Raw genomic sequence first — 15,644 nt, 5'->3', positions numbered from 1 at the left:
CCCCGACATCCCATCAGGTCAGAAAATGCCCTTGACACCCCCCCCGCCCCCCGGCTTACTGCTCCCTGCCCTTTGACACCCTGCTCTAGCACGGCCTCTGTCATTAGGTCACTGTCGAATCACTGTGTTGTACACCTGAAGCTCATTTCATAGAATAGGCCAACTAAATTTCAGTTTAAAAAAAAAGTTCTTCCTGATTTTCTTTCTTCTCTGAATGTGACTTCCCTTCTCTGAGCGCCCGCGGTGCCCCGAGCTCTCTCCAGCAGCCTGTATTCTAGCACTCGCCCTGGTCAGCTGCATCGCACTGTGGGCCTGGAGACTGGCTCCGTCTCTTTTGTCTTTGTGGCCAGTGCCTGGCACACAGTAGGGCTGGGAGAAATGAACAGATGAACATTATTTGAGGCTTTGAAGCAGGGGACCTCTGAACAGAAACCCGAGAGATCCCAAGCCTGCCAAGGTGGGGCCCTGGCCGCTCGCTCCGCTGAACCCAGCTCTCCTGGAGTCTGGGCTGTGTTGAGGGTGTTGACAGGAAAAAAACCAAAGCAGCAACTGCCCGGCCCCACTGGGTTTCCCGGCTGAGTCTCTGGTACCAGGCGGGCCCTCAGGCCACCACCAGATGGGTGGGGAGCCGGGCTGAGAGACGATGGCAATAGGCACCACATTGTTGCTGGTCATAAAGCCATTAGGACCCATCGCTCTGTGCCAGCTGCTGGGTCCCTGTGGTCTAGACCCTCCCGGGCCTCCAGGCCAGGAGCAGAGCCGGCCCTGCCAGTAGGCCCAGACCCAGCAGAGACGTCACCGTCTGCTCTGGGCCCAAAGAGACCAGAGGCCTACGAGAAAGAGGAGGCCTAGGACTTAGGGGACCAGCGCGGTCCCCAGTGGGCATGGACTCTAACAAGACTGAAGTCTGTGCACCCAGAGGAAAGGCCTGGCTATCAGGTGATCTGGGCCTGAGGGCTCACAGACCAACCATCTGAATCCTGACTTTCCCGAGGCCCTGAGGCCCCCACAGAGAGGATGACAGACAATATTTGTAGGGGCTGACGGAGCAACGGGGCCTTCGCGGGGGGTCGTCTTGCCCGGTCCCCACAGAAGCCCTTATGCAGCTCTCTGGTGACGCCACTTAAAGAAAAGGAACCCCTACCTCCTGGCCACCTACTGTGTGCTGGGGTCAGCAGCAGGTGCTTCAGACAGTGTTGCGGTTGAATCGGGCAACCCGGGGGAGAGGCTGAGGCCCTCCCTACACCCGGATGCTGGGCCTGCGGCATGAGGACACAGGGACACGTCGGGCCCACGCTAACTGTGGGCTAGGAGTGCTAAGAAGTGCATCAAGGTCTGCCAGCTGCCCTGCCTGCCAATCTCCTCTTGGCCCAGCACCTCTGTCCCCTGCTGGCTGGGGGCTATAGGGGCCCCGGGGGGGGGGGCGGGGCGGGGGGGGGGGAGCTGCGGTGCAGAGGGACCTGCTCTGTGCTTGCTTGCACGGTACCATATTTATGCTCCTGCCTTAATCCAGGGTGGGGCAGAGACAGACAAGGACACATACTCTTTCTCGTGTCATGTTAAAGGGGCAGCCTCAGAGGGGAAAACAGACTCCAAGAGGGCACCCATGGGTGGGGGTTGGCGCTGGGGGAGGGGCTGTTCATGGGGAAGGTGGAGGCTGTTGCCAAGCAACAGGCAGAGGAATTTGTAGCTGCCTTTTCTCACCTCTCCACCCTGTCCCCTGGGTCACTGCCACCCACTCGTGGGCCTCCCGATCACAGAGCTGGGCGCAGCTTGAGCCCACATGCCAGAGGAGCTCCCCAGAACCCTTTCCATCCCTTCTGGGGGCCTCCTGAAGTCCCACTCTGCCCTCCCTGCGTGCGGCTCCTCACGCTGTTCCTTCTGTGCGGGGCTGGGTCGCCTGAGCTCCACCCTGGGACCCGGCCCTGGTTATACCTCCCAGGGAACCATTTGGACCACAAGAACAGGCAGATCGAAGCCTTCTGTGAAGACCCTCAATGATCTGTTTCCCATCCTGGGTGAACTGAGAGTTCAAGTTGCCGTCCGACAAAGCTAACTTGGCGTACTGGCTCTGGCACGGACGGGTACTCAGCCAGCTGCCTATTTTCCACTCGCCTCCTTAGCCCCAGCCTTTGCTCAGAGCATCCATACTATTCCTCCCCACAGGCCTCCCGGGAAGGACAGGGACCTAGTGGCCCTACCCTTTACTGTCAGTCTCCAAGCTCCTTTCTTATCCATTATAAAAAAGAGTCGAACTTCCAGTCCTAGCATGACTCAAATCTTTTTCCCATTCTTATCCAGAAGCTTTAAAAAGTGTGGTTTTATTTATTTTTGTTGTTGTCATTAAGAAAGGAACACATGTGCATTGACATTTTTTCAAAGATTACAAAAATGTATAAAGTATATCAAGTAAAAAGGCCAAGGCTTTCTTGACAGGTCGGCTGTGTATCCTCCCAGAGCGACTTTTTCTGTCCGTGTATATTTGTATTTATTTTAAAGGACTTTACAAAAACAAGATTATGCTCTGCACACTGCTTTTGTGGGCTACCCAACACCACACCATGGACATTTAACACATCAGAATAGACACGCTTACTACCACACTTCACAGGCTTGGGGAAATCTCAATAGATTTCCCTCTATCCACAAATGTATTTATCCTTTCAGAATCTCTAAAATTAATCACACAGGACCATTCCCTCAAGAAGCCCCTTCCCAACAGGTTCTGTTTGCTGGAGTGTTCGAGGATCCCACCTACCGGGCCGAGGCCCTCACCTGCCTCTCTCAGGGTCCTCTGGGGAACCTCTGGGGGCGGGGGGGGGGGCCACTTCCAGAGCACCAGCCTCCCAGCCTCGCAGTCCAAGCTTTCCCTGACATTCACCATGACATGGCCCGGTCCAATCCAGGGCTCCGTAAACCACAGATCTGACCTCACCGTCCCGTAACGTCTCTTCTCCGCATCTTTTAACCTGTTCGAGTAAGGACCACTGGAACACAGGGATCTAGGTAATCTGTTCGGTCCAGAACATCCGCACCAACCCCCAGATCCATCTAATTAGAGCAGGAGTCAGAACACCCAAGTTCTGACCCTCCTCTTACCAGCTGGGAGAGATGGTCCTCTGTCCCCTCGGTGTACCCAGACAGGGCGGCTAACAACCGGCTCAGAATAAAAATGACCTTGACATTTGAAACAGAAACGGAGATCAATAGGGATGACAGTGAGCAGGGCCATGACCGCAGGAAAGAGAAAATAGGAACCTGGGTATAGAAGTAAATAAGGCTGGGAAGTCTTAGGGGTCAGAGGGAACCTCAGCAGGACAGGAGTGGACCACGCTGAGCTATGGCTAAAAAAAAAAAAATTCCACTCCCTGCCGGGATTCAGTTAGGAAAGCCCCAGACGTCTGCACCTCCTCCCCCGCCGCTGTCCTCCAGACAGGCCAGGCCTGGATGTGATCAGCAAGGGAGATGTGGCCTGGAGGGCCCTGACTAGAGCTGTCCTTGCTGGGGGCTGCCAGGCACCTGCAGCCCCGCCTGGGGCACATCCTCTCCAAACCAGGGGCTCAGTTCAGCTGCGTGTGGCAGAGGGAGACCGGAGGGAAGGGCAGAGCCAGCTCCGGCAGCCTCCATTTCCCTCCTGCTCGCAGCCCCTTGGAAGAATGTTCTGGACGTCGGGGCACCTCAGCCTGGGTGAGGGGAAGCAATGGGAGACCAAGCCGAGGACCCTTCTCCTCCCCATTCCGCCACAGTTGCTGTCACTGGCTGGTATTCCCCTTAACCGCTACAGCCCCTGCCACAGCCCCCTCCACCCCACACACCCCCCCACCACGCCCCAGGGTTGTGTGATTTAAATATGCTCTATTTCCCTCCACGCTGAGCTCTTAAGCACTGGAGAGTCTACAGAATATAAAGGGACCATGAAGCACCTACACCAGATGAGCTGGGGGGGAGGGCGCCCTCCCCTGCCCTCACTTTCATCCCCCTGGCTTCTCTCCACCCCGAGAAGCCACTACAAGCAGGGTTCAATACGATTGTCCACAGGACAAGCAGGAGCTACGGAGCACAGGGACCAGTCGATGTGGGGCCTCAGCCTGGCCCCCAGCACCCCCAGGGCCCCCCTCCACCGCCTAGCATCTCCTCCACATTCCAGCCACCCCATCCCCCACAGCCTGGTCTCCTCCCCTCAGCCTGAAAGCCCCACTTCACTGCTTTAAGGCCCACCTTCGGTACCACCTCTTCCAAGAAGCCTTCCCTGATCCCCTCAGTTCCTTATGACCGTACTGTCCTTTGAGCACTTCATTTCTCCCTCTCCTGTGACTTCGGTCTATGGTCATTCATCAGCGGGGTTCATCCTAAACTCACTCCGTGTCCCCTCAAATCCCAGCACAGGGCCTTGCCCACAGGAAATGCTCGGAAAGCACACATGGGACCAAAGAAAGAGCTGGAACTGTGAAGTGAGGGATTTAAGGTGAGTACACAGACAACCTGTTCGCAGTGTCACTGCAGGGCCACCCGTTACACTCCCAGAACCAACTGCCAGGTGGCACTGAGGAGCCCTCTCCCTCTGGAGCTCTGTCAGGCAGGATCAGCACTTTCCTCTGCTGTCCAAGATGGTGCAGAAGAGGCAGGAAGACGGACCAGACTTCTGAACGCACTTCCCGCAGCACCGGTCCACCCACGCTGCCCAGACACTGAGCACGGACACTCCGCTGTGGGACCAATGCACACTGTCCCCGCGAATCCTCACGACAACCTTAAGCACAGCGGCGTCTTATTTCCACGGTACAGGTGAGGAAACTGAGGCACAGAGCAATGAAGTTAGCTGTCCCTGATCTCACGGCAGGGAAGTGGCTGACTCCAGGGCCCTCACTTCGACTGCCTCGAAACGGGCTCATGTCTAAGCAAGTCACCTCTCTCCCCACGGCGCCGCACACCGTGTACAGAGAAGTCTCCACACACACGCGTACACCACACCCTGTCTTGCCCACAACACTCAGCCAAGTGGAGGCAGCCTTGAACACACACACACACACACATGCACGCACACACACACATTTCCGACACTTCATGGGGTCTGAGACTCGGATTTGGTTTTGGGTTTTTTTGTTTTTTTTTTTTTTAAGGGAAAAATAGTCAAAGAGAGACCTGACTGAAAACAAGCCCTCAAAATTTTGGGGGAAAGGAATCTGGCACCTTAATTTACCATGAAAGCCTTCAAAGGCAGGAAAACGCAGGCCCACGGAGATGCCCAGCCTCAAAGGGCGGGTGAGGGCTCCTGACTGCCTCTACCCCCTGTTACACATCGAGTGGAAGTGGAAACAATTCCCAAGGGCCACACCTCACACCCCGCACCCCACACGCAGTCAGGGACTCCAGGTCCGCACAAGCAGCAGGAAGGACTGGGGAAAGGCAGGATGGGCTCTTCTGGCCTCAGGGTCTGGATAGTACTCCCAACCCCCGCCTGGCCCCACACCCAAATAGCCCCCAACTCAGCTCCACGTGTCCTCAGCGCTCACAGTTCTCTTTTAAGCCTAAATTCTAAGGCTCCGATACTAATGGTAACATTTCAGGCCCAGCGATGGTCTATTCTTAACGTACCCATTAGGGAGCAGCTAAGACTCCTCTGAGTTCCCTATATGCTTCCCAACAAAAGGAGCCTTGCCTGGCCACCGCCAGGGAGAGGGCAGGGACCAAAACCACAGAAGCGTAGCAAGCTGCCCCGCCGTTCGGCATTCAAGGAGGTCCCACTAAATGTCGGATGGGTGACCCAGAGGCAGCCAAGTCCTTGTCCTGCGGAGACCACAGGCTTATGGGAGAGAGCAGGAGCAGGGCACAGTTAAGTTCCCCAGGGGCCAAGTCACCCTAGGCAAGTATTTTTTAGTTTGTCCTGCATTTCTTGAAGCCATTTCCAGAGGACCATTGGCAGTGATTTGTGACTGTGATAGGAAAATAGCCACAAGGGACTCGAGAGCATATTGTGAATTGGACTCGGGGGGAAAAAAACCTCAGAAATTATGGACACACATGGATTTACATGGAAGCCTACAGAAGGACACAAAGCCTATGAAGGTTTACCGGGGAAGCTGAATTTTTACTCTCTGTGCGGTCACCTGTGACAAACCTCGTCCCTGCAGTGTCCCCACCCCTCATGCCACCTTTTCCTTTCCAAGGCCCATCCCCCAGGAGGCCTTGCACTCTCAGACCTCCTCTCCTTGGAAGCCTTTCCGGATTACGGCTGTGTGGTGAAAACAGACCACCCCGCCCCCATTCCTGGGTCTGAAATTCCACCACTAGAATCAGAGCCATAGAATTTCAAAGTTGGAATGGACCTCCAAGCTCCAGTCCAACCCCCACCCCACAGAGGAATCCTGTCCGCAGACACCCTGACAGATGACAGTCCGGGTCGTCCTCTCCAGGGCTCGGGGGCAGCCCTTGCACGATGCACAGGCAGTCCTCAATTCAACAAGAAATTCACCTTTCTAAGGACAACCTCCCATGGCAGCCTCCCCCCTGCAACAGGGGGTGGAGTGTGTGGGGGGGGGGGGACAAGGAGAGCCGGGTCAGCCTGGGCCTGGGGTTATGCATTTGAGGAGTAGCTATAGACAAGTTCCAAGCAGCTGGAGGGCAGAGAGGGAGCCAGGGCCCAAAGAAGTGGGGCCGGGAAGGGCGGCGGGCAGGTAGATGCCAGCCCCGAAGCCCGAGTTGGTGCAGCACAGGTACGTACACAGGTGCAGACTCACTCTTCCGCGGAGTTGCCTGTCAAACAGCCCAACCAGGCTCTCCTCTGTGGGACCTGGAGGCAGAGGGGGGCCACCTTGCCCCAGAAACCCAGCAGGAACTCCTGACAACCCCAGCCTCCCAAAGCCAGGCAGCTCAGGAATCCACCAGAAGATGATAGCCCCTGCCAGCACGGAGGACAGCCTGAAGAGGGTCCCTCCGCCTAACAGCTGGGCTCCCCAGATCCCACAGGCCAGTCCTAACACTCCAGCAACGCCTAAGGAGAAAAGCTTCCCTGGCTGCAGCTGTCACATCTGCCTGGAAGGGAGGAGGCACAGCAGAGCAGCACCTGATCCCAGGATCCCCTCGCAGCCGGCCGGCCCAGGAGGCTGGAGGCCGGTTCAGCCGCTGGCAGCGCAGGGTGAAACATGAAGACCGAACCGTCCCCCAGGGATGCTGATGGCAGTCTCTGGGCATGGCAGCGAGGGGCAAGCTGGGTCACAGGGCAGAGGGCGCGTCTCGCCCAGGCTCCTGTCCCTGCTGGTTTGAGAGGGGGCGCGTGGAGTGGTTCTGGGAGCGCCCCCACTACCTCCCCGCCGCCCTGCCTCCCCCGCCCTGAGGTCGGAGCTGCCCAGCTGGGTGCTGGACGCCATCTTGGGTCAAGGTGCAGCCACGGGGGTGCTCCCCTCAGGAGCAGGGGAAGAAAGCCCCCGAGAGTCGGCTAGCCCCCACTCCCCAACCAGGGCAAGACCTACTCAACTGGCTTTGAGGTAGAGAGAGGTGGAAGGACGTTGGGGATGGAGAGAAAAGTGGGAAATAATAGAGTGGGGTGGAAGGGGAGTGGGTGCCCCCAAGAAGGGAGGTTCCAGGAAAGCGAAATGCAGTTTGGCAGCCGGAGGGCCGCGGGCCCCAGCGATGGGGGGCTGGGGGAGGCCGGGGGCGGGCCCTGGACCCACGCCAGCTCGGTCCGCGCCGAGGGGGAGGGAGGGCAGGGCGGCCTGGGGGAGGGGAGCTGGGGTGAGGGCGGGACACGGACCGCGGCCGCCTGCGCCTCCGAAGCTCGGGGTCTCCTGGGGCGCGGGGCCGCGGGGCCGAAGACCCCGATCTGCAGCCTCTGCGAGGCCTCGTCCTTCACTGTGCAGATGCGAAGCTTTCAAGGACACGTCTGCACCGGCCCAGCGGGGGTGCGTGTGCGTGAGTGTGTCCGCGTGCGTGTGAGTGTGTACGACTGGGGGTGCTGCTGCAGGGGGCGACCCCAGGTGCTCCCACCCGCGCCGCTCCCGGCCCTGGCCCTGGCCCGCAGCTCCCATCCCCGCGTTTTCCGGCCCCCGCGGCCCCGGCCCGGGATCTTCACCCGCCCCCGCCCCGCCCCCACACTGCGGCGCCACCACCACCGCCACCGCCGCCGCCGCCGCCCCGGCTCCCACGGCCCGCGGCGGGGGCAGGGAGGAGCCAGGCACGACGTCCCCCCCCTCGCGCCGCCCGGCCCTCCGCGGGGAGGTGTGCCCCCCAAGTGGCACTCTCCCCACCCCCGCCGCCCCTCCCAGATCCGCTGGCACCCCGCACCCCCAGCCACAGGTGGCCGGAGGAGGATCGCTGCGCAGCGCTCCCCGGCCCGGCCCCCGGATCACCCCTCGGCCCGCCCCCGGGGGCCTCCCGGGTCCCCCGCCCCGCCGGGCCGAGGAGGGCCGGGAGCCGGGGGGAGGGGCGGGGGGCCGGGTCGTGCCAGGCTGCCATTTTCTGCCGCCGCCGCGGAGCCTGCGCGGGGCCCGGCCCCCGCCCCCTCCCCCGCTCCCTGCGGGCCGCGGCGGGAGCCGATCATTCCGGGTCGGGGTCCGCGCCCTCCAGCGCCCCGGCCGCAGGCCCCAGGCGGGGCCCCGGGGCGGGGGCAGGGCCCGGAAGGCGGGGGCGGCCAGGCCGGGGCCCCTGCGGCAGCGCCGAGCCGGGCACCGCGACCGAGGCCGGCGGTGGAGGGGGCCCCCCGCGGCATTGTATAGACTTGAACTTGAGCCCGGAGCCGGGCGGGGGCGGGGAGGGGGCTCCGCGCCGGGAGCGGGCGGGACGGGAGGGGGCGCCTGCCGAGCCCGCGGGGACATAAACAAACCCTCAAATCCCCCGCGCCGCCCTGGCCAGCCCGGCCCGCCGTCCCCGCCCGCAGCCCTGGCCCCGCGAGCGCCCGGCGCCGAGTTGCAGGGGTCCAGGAGCGTGCCCCGAGCTGGGCACTGCCCGCCGCTGTGCCCCCCGCCCGGCCTCCCCTCCTCCCTGCCCGCCTCCGGGCCGGCCTCCCGGGCCGCCAGCAGCGGCGCTCATTACCGTGTGGCCGGTGGGGTCGGGCCGGCCCGGCTGCGCGCCCTGGTGCCGCGGCGCCGCGTCCCGGCTCGTCCTCTGCTCTCGCCGCCGCCGCCGCCGCCCGCGCGCCCTCCCTCCCTCCCGGCCCGCCTGCCTGCCTCGCTCGCTCCCTCCCTCCGCTCGCTGTCGCGCTCCCTCTCTCCGCCTCCTCTGCCGGGTCCCCCCCTCCCACCCCTTCTCTCCGCCTTCCTCCTTCCCTCCCTCCGGCCGCCCGCGGGCCCAGGCCTCCGCCCGCTGCTCGCCCCCCGCGGCCGCGCTGGCCCCGGCCCCGGCGCTGCGGAGCCGGCCCGGGAGGCAGCGCCGACTGGGGGGCCCCGGGGCGCCGCGGCGGTAGCGGCCTGGGCGCGCGGCCGGTCCTAGCGCCCTCGGTCCGACTTCCCGGCCCCTACGGCCCCGCCGGGGGGTCTCCGCACGCTGCGAGACGGAGGGCCGGACCCCGCATGGCCACGACCCTGCGCGGGGCCTGGGCACCCCGCCGCGGTCGCGTTCCGGACCACTCCGCCGGGGGCCTGGCTGCAGCCCTCCCACCCCCCAGCCCCACGCCCCCGCGGGGCGCCCCGCTACCTGGCGCTGCCTCTTCTCTGGGTCCCCGCATCCAGCACTGGCCGTAGGGACAGCGGCCCCTCCTCTCCCCCGGCCGGTGTCAAGTGCCTCCCCCCCAGCAGCCCGCGGAGCCCCCGGCGGCCTTCACCCTGCAGTTCTCCCGACCTCCACCAGAGCCCACTGCACTCTGCCTGCCTCAGCACTGGGGCTGGGGACAGCAGCCGGCCCATCCGCACCGCAATCCCCACCCGACCGGCCACCCCCGCCAGGTGCGGCCGAGCGGAGGCCAGCCCACTCAACAGGGCCAAGGTCGAGGCGCCAGGTCCGCCCGGGCGGTCCTGGAGGCTCGGGCACCTCTACAGGATGAATCCCCTCAGAGGGGGTGAGCTCCCCGTACCTTGAAGTGTCCAAGTAGAGTTGAGTGCCCTCAATTGGACAGTGGAAGACTGAAAGACTTCATGGGGTGGGAGGTTGAACTAAATGACATTGAAGATCCCTTCCAGCTCGGAGATCCTGTGCACACCTACACTCCACCCTCGCGCTTACTCACCCCTCTCCCGCGGGGGTTGTTCTCATTTCCCAGAGAGTTCTCCGGGCTCCAGGTGTCTGACTTGGGGGCATCTTTGTCTACTCCTGTCAGCACAGCCACCCTCTGCTCATCACTTTCCTGACTGCTACCTCTAGGGCTTAGTACTGGACCCCCTGACCCCCCCCCCCAGCCCAGCTCTCCACTTCTGCCTGTGCCTCCACCAGCCTCTCCTACTGTAAACCCCCAGTCCACCCCCTTGAGCTACATGGCAGTGCCCTGAGCTCTCTGACCCAGGACACTGAGGGTTCCCTTCCCCTGGCACCCACCATCCCACTTGTGGGCCGGGGGGGGGGGCTCCCAAAGACCCGCATTGAGGCCCTCACAGCTGACACCAGTCCTACTTTTCCATTCTTCCCCCACCAGCTTTGAGGGCACAGGAACAGTTACCTAACTGTGACACGGTGCCCAACTTTCATCCAAGAGGGTTTCCTGCCAGAAGCTCACTAATGCTCCCAGATCCTCCAGTCTTCCCCACTCCCTAGCCTCAAGGTCAGAGGCCGCTCTCGACACAATTGTCCTTGCCTTTTTCAGTGTCACCCTCACTCAAGTGGTCACCCCATGCTGTTGATAACAGGCCCTGCTCAGAGACTCGTGCTGTTTCTCCCATGAGGACAAGAGCCACAACTGTAGCTTGGCACTTGGTGTCCAGTAGGTTCTCAGTAAGCATCTGTTGAATGAATGCGTGCACGGCAGGCTCCCTGCTGCTTTGCTCTCCATATCAAGCTGGGCATCCGCAGATACTCTAAAACATGGCCAAGGGGAAGACCGCGTTTAGAAAGATGGCGCGGTACCTCTCCCTTCCTCAAGGGCTTATATAATATTGCTCCCAAATAGCAGCGCCTGTTTCCTGGGTGCCTCCTGTGCGCCAGGCACCGGACTTGGCACATTTCCCTTAGTCCTTGCCAAACTTATGTGGTAGTTTATATTATCCTCCCTCTACAAATGAAGAAACTGAGGCTTAGTCAAAGCCACCCAGTTGGGGAAATCGCAGAACCAGGATTCCAAAGCGTGCTTCATCTGACCCCGAAATCACCACATCGCACTTTTAAGACATTACAAGCTGAAATGCTCAGGATCAAGAAGGGCAAATGGAAGTTTCTACTGAGTAGAACTATTTATGAGGAAGTCATTGGAGGTCATAATGTGTGTGACCTTGGGTATCTGTGCTGCTGAGGTCAAGAGACCCAAGGTGACTATGTTAGAGGGGGGTTGAGTCCAGTGAGAGGCAACCATGTGGCTTCAGGGTTGGTTCCAGAACCCGGCTCTGATGAGGCTCCGATTGATTTAGCCTCTGTGCTCCTGTACCCCCTTCCTTCCGTGGCCTAACCAGAATCCTGGGTGCTCCTAGACGCTCCAGAGCAAGGGGCAGTGTCAGTCAGGCTATGCTAGGTTGTCCTGCAATAGCAAACAATCCCAAGTTTTCGTGACTTAAAATCATGGAAGTTCTGTGGAAAATAGTATGGTGGTTCCTCACAAAAATTACACATAGAATTACCATACGACCCCGTAATTCCACTTCCCTGTATAGATCCGAAGGAACAGAAATCAGAGACTCTCACGATCTCTGCTTTTTGTACGCCAGTGTTCACAGCAGTATTTTTCGCAATAGCCAAAAGGGGGAGACAACCCAGATGTCCATAAGTAGACGAACAGAAAAACGAAATGTGGCGTACACATACAGTGGAATATTATTCAGCCTTAAAAGGGAAGGAAGTTCTGAAAGCTGCTGTAACACGGATCCACCTTGAAGACATTCTGCTAAGCAAAGTAAGTCAGCCGCAAGAGGACGAATATTGTGTGATTCCACCTACGCAAGGTACATAGCGTAGTCGAATTCATAGACAAAGGAGAAGAGTAGCTGCCAGGGACTGGGGGGCGGGGGGTGGGTGTGAGGAGTGGGAAGTTCGTGTTTAGTAGGTACAGAGCTTACACTGGGTACAGTTGGGAAAGACAAAAAGAGCTCTGGAGGTGGATGTTGGTGAGGGTTGCACAATATATGAGCGTACTTACTGCCTTCGAACTCTACACTTAAAAATGGTTAAGATGGCAATTTTATGTTACACCTATTTTACCACCAAAAAAAAAAAGAGCATGGCACAGCTATAAATTAAATCTATTGAATCCACTATAAAAAACCATAAAGTTTCTTCAGCTCCTGCTACGTATCTGTGGCAAGTCTGCAGACGGGTGGAGCTCGTGGAATATTCTGGGACCCTGGCTGACAGAAGAGCCGGCCTGGCAAGGAGAGCCCTGGAGGGTATCACACTGACACAGCCTTTCGTCCCTCGTTGGCCGGAACCAGCCGTGCAGCTCCATTCCGCTGTAGGATCCAGGAAGTAAACAGAACCGAGGAACTCAAAGCAGGGACAACCAGACATATTTAGCACCCATGATTGCCACAGGAGCCCCTTCAACTCCTTCCCCGACAGCATGTTCCTCTAACATTGTCCACCGGGAAGCTCAGCGGAAGGCTGGGTTCCCACACTTCTGACTCAGATGAGACTCTACCCTTGGCCCCCGCACTCTGCTAGACCTTATGTCCTCTCCGTCAGTCGGCTTCTGAAACCATTCCACCTGCCTGTCTCTGCTGCAGCCCTCCCTGATGTCCAGACCTGGCTCACCTACCATCCCGCTGGTGATGTCAGCCCCACAGTGACTCACCACTTGGGTCATCTTAATATCCATGGCTCGTCACACCCACCAGGAGAGCTGCATCACGGACCACTCTCCACGTTAAGTTCTTCATCTCTACCAAATGGTGATACTTCCACCTACCTTCCATGTGGCTTGTTATATTCGTCAAGACTCTCAGTCACATGGGACAGAATCCCAGCCTAAACTAGATTTTAAACAAAGGGATTCAGCAGTTTAGAGTTTAGATAATTGGGAAGCCCTGGGTTGGAGATTCAGGATTAGGTAGATCCAAGGACTCAAATGCTAGCTCCCAAGTTCATGGTCTCCATGACTCTTGTCTGCTCCCCATTGTGATGGCCTTTCTCTCCTCCTTGAAACAGATTCCAAGATGGTGGATGGCAGTCTCAGGCGCACCTTCTCCCAGCTTAGAGTCCCAGTGGAAGAGCATTGTTTTCTTTCCCCTCAGGAAGTGCCCTAAAACTTCTAGGACATGAAGCTCCACATCCTATAGCAACATCCCCACCCCTGCATTGAGCCTCAGGGTCTGAACCCCATAACTATTCTGTTTTGTTTTTCATGGTCACCCTCACTCAAGGGGCCGTGCCCAGCAGAAAAGTTCCAAGGGTCACTTCAGTTGTTCTGGCCCACTATGACCCGGGTTCTACACCCAGTAGGACAGCATGAGTCACACGTCCATCCCCATAAGTGAATGTGAGAGGTGACTCTGGCCCGAGACAGATCCAGCCGGAAACCCATGGAATAAGAGAAGAATTGTCCCCCAGAGCAAGGGCTGCTGGGCAGACACACAGCTGCCCAGCATCCACACACACCTTCTTTCCTTGTGGACGCACTTTCGAAACGCTCGGCGTACCTGATGGAGATGGTGGTTGCCCCCCACTGCACATGTGCTACCCGCCACCGAATGGTACGTTTTTGCATGATTAATGTTATGGGAATTTCACCTCAATAAAAAATATATTTCAAGATGTTCTTACTAAAATGAAGAACCCACGCCATCTACAACTAAAAATGCATTTGATCTCCTTCCCAAAGGAAGATGATCCAAGTCATGACCAGCTCTAAAATCAGGATCTCTGAGTAATGTGCATTTCTCTCAATGAGGTGGATGTGGCTTCTTCTCTTTCACGGTGGCTAATTATAAATGCAACCACCCCAAACACCAACTCTGTGATGGCAGAGAGAAAACAGGGTATCATCTAATTCGCACGTGAGGAGAAGGGGAAGACCTTCCAGGGGCTGGTAGCCCGTGGCTGCCACCACACCCTGCTGGCTGGGCTGCCAGAGCATGGTGGGCCCAGGAACTGGTTCACAGTCTTCCACCGCTGCACTGAGGCCCGACGGGAAAGAGGTCTCCTTTGGGGACGGTCAGCTTCCTAGTGGCACGGTCATGTCTTCCCAAGGCTTCCTTGGGAAGCTTGAGCCATCCCTCGGTCTGGGGATTTGATTTCACTTCCGTAAAGCCCGTCAGCTCATTCTCTGGGAACTCCAAGGACCAACACACTGCCCCCGCCCCCACCCCCTGCCTGAGGCCCAAAGGGCTGGGTGAGCCACTCCCACAGCAATGGTCATGAACCTCCCCTTTCCCCCAGGAGACCCCTCGGCCTCTACCTCTCACTCCAGCATGAGCCTCACACTGCGCTTTGACAGATATAAAAATGTAGATATAAAATATATGTGTGTGTATATACATATCTGTGTCTCTACAGATGGATTCCCTTTTTCTGTCCACGGAGCGCGCCTACGAGCGATGAAACCTCCACAGCAGTGAGCACACCTCATGCCCAGATCTTAGTTTCTAAATACCATTCTCCACTAAGAGGAGCTGAGCCTTTTTGGAGGAATGGCGAATGCCAGAGTGGGGTCAAGCAAGGAGCAAGATGAGCCCAGAACATGTCACACAGGAAAGTAAGGAAGAGTTCGAAGAGCGATGGGGTGCCAGGGAGGGACTCCCACTGGCAAACTACGGGGAAATTTGAGCATCAGAATCAAGATGATTCCAAAAGATTACAACCCGCTGAATAAAATAGGAATCTATGAGTCCACACTGCTATAAATAAATGAATAAATTGCAAGTTTAATGAGGAACGTAGTCTCAAAATACCTCCCAACAAAATACTGACTAATTGCAAAGGGAAGAAGAGTGACTCTACAATGGGAAAACCTGAAACACATACCTTCCATCAGGTGATTGAAGTTAACACCATCCGTAATGAGCCACAATGAAACGGCGTACCAGCAGGCAGGATGCCATGGCAACAGCACGGCACTGTTTCTATGATATCGCAGCCCAAGATGCATCATCTGAATCCACTCTTGAGGAGACATCAGACAAACCCTCTCTTAATCCATTGGGCTGCTCTTACAAGGTGCCAGAGGTTGGTGGCTTATAAACCACCAACATTCACTTCTCACAGTTCTGGAGTCTGTGACACCACACCAGTGGATTCGATGTTCCATGAGGACTTCCCGGTTCATGGACAGCCATCTTTTCTCTGTGTCCTCCCTTGGTGGCAGGGACAAGCTAGAGCCCCGGGATCTCCTTTATATGGGCATTAATCTTAATCATGAGGGCAGAGCCTTCCAAAGCCCTACCTCCTCATACCATGACCTTGGGCATCAGGTTTCAACATATGAATTTTGAGAGGACACAAACACCAGCCCATAGCAAACCCAAAATAAGGGATATTCTTTTTTTTTTTTTTTTAAGATTTTATTTATTTATTTGACACAGAGAGAGAAATCACAAGTAGGCAGTGCAGCAGGCAGAGGGTGCTCCTGCTCACTGAGCGAGGAG

The 15,644-nt window shown here is 58.0% G+C and overlaps 1 protein-coding gene across 3 annotated transcripts in view; it reads right to left on the bottom strand.

Annotated features, from left to right (window-relative positions):
• The window catches only part of DNMT3A (DNA methyltransferase 3 alpha), a 98,036-nt gene extending 88,266 nt beyond the window's left edge, over positions 1–9,770 (bottom strand). For 2 of the 3 annotated variants that reach the window (XR_006606516.1, XM_045079301.1), the window contains exon 1: positions 9,028–9,167. The gene's annotated coding sequence lies outside the window, so the exon portion shown is untranslated. Of the gene's footprint in view, positions 1–9,027; positions 9,168–9,627 lie in introns of those variants that run through there. The other variant, XM_004745939.3, reaches the window with a different exon arrangement.
• Positions 9,771–15,644: the final 5,874 nt, after the last annotated feature.

The sequence above is a fragment of the Mustela putorius genome, unplaced genomic scaffold (genome assembly GCF_011764305.1).
Source record: "Mustela putorius furo isolate JIRA1106 unplaced genomic scaffold, ASM1176430v1.1 tig00000281_pilon_pilon_pilon, whole genome shotgun sequence".
Lineage (NCBI taxonomy): Eukaryota > Metazoa > Chordata > Mammalia > Carnivora > Mustelidae > Mustela > Mustela putorius.
The sequence above is the reverse complement of the archived record's forward strand: the minus strand, read 5'-3'. Positions and strand labels throughout refer to the sequence as shown.